Consider the following 4,185-nt stretch of genomic DNA (forward strand, 5'->3'; position numbering starts at 1 on the left):
GTCACCCCTTGGGAGAAAGTTACCATGTCTTAAACATACAGGGCAGTTCTCTCCTGCCCTATAGGGTCACTATGAGTTGATGTCAACTTGATGTATTAATGGGGCAAGGTGATGCTATGTTTATGAGGATTAGGTTGTATTTGTTACATTAATGATACAGAGTTAGGGTTTGGTGTATCATCATTACTTCAATTACCACCCTTACTCAGGTCACAGTCCTGATCTGGTGTAAAGCAGTTTCCAGGGACATAACCTTCATGAGCTTTTCTCTTACAAAAGATAAAAGGAGAGAAAAGGGTACCCGGCAACCACAGAGACAGAAGATCCAGGAACAGGGTGTGCCTTTTAGGCCCAGGGTCCCTGTGCTGAGAACCTCCTAGATCCAGGAGAAGGTGGGTGTCAAACCCCTTGGAGATCCCCAAGGAATAGCAGGCCTGCAGATGCTGAAAGGAGACAAGAACCTTTCCCTAGAGCCAACACAGAGAGAAAACCTTCCCCTAAACCTAGCATCCGAAATCCCTGCTAGTAACCTCCAAATAGAATGAATTCCTGTTTTCCAAAGCTATCCGCTGTGCGATGCCCATCAGAGCAAGCAGTGTGAGATAGCTAAGACGCTGACGGGACAAAAGCTGGCAGCAGCAGACAAGCCAGGATTGTGAGTATTATTGTCAAGGCCCAAGAAGTTGGTTAAGAGAACAGAACCAAGGCACTTTGAACTGGTTCTGAAACTGTTAAGATGTGGTCACCACCTCCATTCAGATTGCCAAGTGAACCTGAGCTCCAACCAAAACAAACAAACAAACAAACAAATGTACTACCATTGAGTCAATACTGACTCAAAGGGACCTCCCTGTGGGTTTCCAAGACAGTAACTAATTACAGAGTAGAAAACCTTGTCTTTCTCCCTTGGAGATACTAGGGATTTGGAACTGCTGACCATGTGGATCACAGTCTAACATGTAACCACTACTCAACCATGGCCTCCTGACCTTTAGCACCAATCTATAGAAATCGCAACAGGACTCCAGGCTATAGGACATGTGCTTGGAATGTTGTCAGAATAGGATTGCATTGCAGGGTCGTGGGGAGGAGATGAGCCAGTCAGGTTACAGGGTAGCAATGATGAAACATAATACAACTTTCCTCTACTACTTAAACTCTTCCTCCCCCCACTATCATGATCCCAATTCTACCTCACAAATCTGGTTAGACCAGAGGATGTACACTGGTAAATATAGGAACTGGAAACACAGGGAATCCAGGACAGATGACCCCTTCAGGACCAGTGAGTGGTGAGAGTGGCGATACCTGGAGATGGAGGAAGGGTGGGGTAGAAAGGGCAAACCTATTACAAGGATCTACATATACCCTCCTCCCTGGGAGATGGACAACCGAAAAGTGGGAGAAGGAAGACGTCGGACAGTATATGATATGACAAAATAATAATAATTTCTGAATTATGTAGGGTTCATGAAGGAGGTGGGAGTGGGGATGGAGGGGGGAATGAGGAGCTGATATTAAGGGATCAAGTAGAAGGCAAATGTTTTGAGAATGATGATGGAAACAAATGTACATATTCACTTGACACAATGAATGTATATATAGATTGTGATAAGAATTGTATGAGCCCCAATAAAATTATTTTTTAAAAGAATAGAATTATATTTCATACAGCTTTAAATAGATGGTTTTCCTGAAGTAGATCATCAGGCCTTTGTTTCACAATACCTCTGGGTAGACTCAAATTCCCAAATGTTCAGTTAACTAGCTGATTTCATTTGGGCAAATAGATGATTCCTATTCATCATAAAAGAAAAATAAGAAATCTCTTTGTCCAATGATAAGGGATAAACATTAGATTTAACTTTTGGACCTAGTTTTACTAGTAGTGTCTTATCTGATTTAAGGAGTCCTGATGGTGTAAGGTGGTGTAATGGTTACACATTGGGCTACGAGGTCAGCAGTTTGAAACCACCAGCTGCTCCATGGGAAAAGATAGGGCTTTCTACTCCCATAAAGATTTACAGTCTCAGAAACTCTTTGGGGCAGTTTTACCCTACCCTAAAGAGTCACTATGAGTTGGTAAGGACTCGATGGCAGTGGTTAAAGCACTTGGACACTAACAAAAGATTGCAGTTCAAACTCATCAGTCACTCTGGGAGAAAGATGTAGCAGTTGCATCTATAAAGATTTATATTTATATGCAGAAGTTATATTCTGTTCTATAGAATTTCTCAGGGTTAGACTCGACTAGACAGAAGTGGATTGGTCCTAATTCTGGATGTAATAGGCAGGTCTTAACTGAATCCATCTCATTCTCTCTCTCTGATATATATTAATATATGTATTATTTTATAAATCATTTTATTGGGCTCTTACAGTTCTTATAACAATCCATCAATTGTATGGATACATCAATTATATTAAGCACATTTGTACATATGTTGCCATCATCACTTCCAAGACAGTTTGTTTTTCTACTTTAGTCTTTGGTATCAGCTCCTCTTTTTTCCCTCCCTCCCCCACTCTCCCACCTTTGTGACCCTTTGACAAATTATAAATTGTTATTAATTTAATATATTACTCCATCCACTGTCTCCCTTCACCCATGTTGATTGGAAGCATTTCATATATGTTTGTTGACCATTCGGATTTCTACCCTTGTGAAACTTCTGTTCTGGTCCTTTTCCCACCTCCTTAATGGGCTATTTGGTTTTTTCTTATTGTAGGCTAACAGACTATTGTAGATTTTAGTAATAAGGCTTTGTCTGTTGTGTCATTGCTAAAGATATTTTCCCAGTCTGTGGGAAAAGTCTTATTACTCTCTTGGCCAATTCTTTCAATATACACAGGTGTTTTAGCTTCAGGACATCCCACTTGTCAATTTGTGCCCTTTCCTATTTCTGATAGCCTACGTATTTCCCATGCCAAAGGTCTTAGTTGGTCCCAATTCCCTCATTAATGACCCTAATAATTTGGGGTTTTACCTCGAGGTCTGTGACCCACCTTGTGTTTGTTCTTGTGTGTTGAGTGAGGTAAGGGTCTTCTTTCCTTTCTGGATATCTGCAGGTAGATATCCATTTTTTCCATTACCACTCGTTGAAGAGGGCATCTGCTTCCCATTTGATATATTTTGGACCCTTATCAAGATCAATTGCCTCTGCTGATGATTTCATTTCTGGGTTCTCAGTTCTTTTCCATTGGTCTGAGTATCTGTCTTTGTACCAGTACCACGCTGTTTTGACCACTGTGGCTGTATATTAGGTGCTAAAGTCAGATAAAGAAGCCCTATGACTTTGTCCTTCTTCTTGAGGCGTTCTCTGCTAATTCTGGGCTTCTTCCCTCTCCATGTGAAATTGGTAGTCCTTTATTCCAAATCTTTGAAGAAAGATGTTGATATTTTTATCAGGATCGTGTTGAACTTATATAGTGCCTTGGGCAGAACTAACATCTTTCCTATATTGTCTACTGATCCATGAGCATGGGACATTCTTCCATTTGTGGAGATCACTCTTGGTTTCTTATAATAATGTTCTGTAGTTTTCCTTGTACAAAGTTTTTGGTTAGGTATACCCCCTAGATATTTCAATTTGTGCTTGGCTATTGTGAAGGGTACTACCCTTTTTATCTCCTCTTTTGTGGTCTTGTCTGATGTATATAGCAGTCTGATAGACTTCTGTTTGTTGATCTTGTATCCTGCCACTCTGCCATCATCCTCTGTCACTCCCAGCACTCCTCCTGTGGAGCTTTGAGGGTTTAGCATCTATAAAATCATATCATCTGCGAATAACGATAGCTTCACCCTTTTCCCCCCAGATAAATACCTTTGATATCTTTTGCTTGCCTTATATTGTTGGCTAGGACCATGTTAAATAATATGATGTTAAATAAAAGTGGGGTAAAGGACATCCTTGTCTGGTCCCCCTTTTCAGTGGGATTGTTTTAGTGTTCTCTCCATTGATTACTATGTTGGTTATAGGTTTTTCACATATAGCTTGTAATATATTGAGGAATTTTCCTTCCATTCCTATCTTTTTGAGTGTCTTAAACAGAAATGGGTGTTGGGTGTTGGATGTTGTCGAAAGCTTTTTCTGTGTCTATTGATATTATTCCGTGGTTCTTATCCTTTTTCATGTCAATATGGTGAATAATGCTGATGGACTATTGAATGTTGAACCATCCCTG

This window comes from Tenrec ecaudatus, chromosome 10 (genome assembly GCF_050624435.1).
Source record: "Tenrec ecaudatus isolate mTenEca1 chromosome 10, mTenEca1.hap1, whole genome shotgun sequence".
Lineage (NCBI taxonomy): Eukaryota > Metazoa > Chordata > Mammalia > Afrosoricida > Tenrecidae > Tenrec > Tenrec ecaudatus.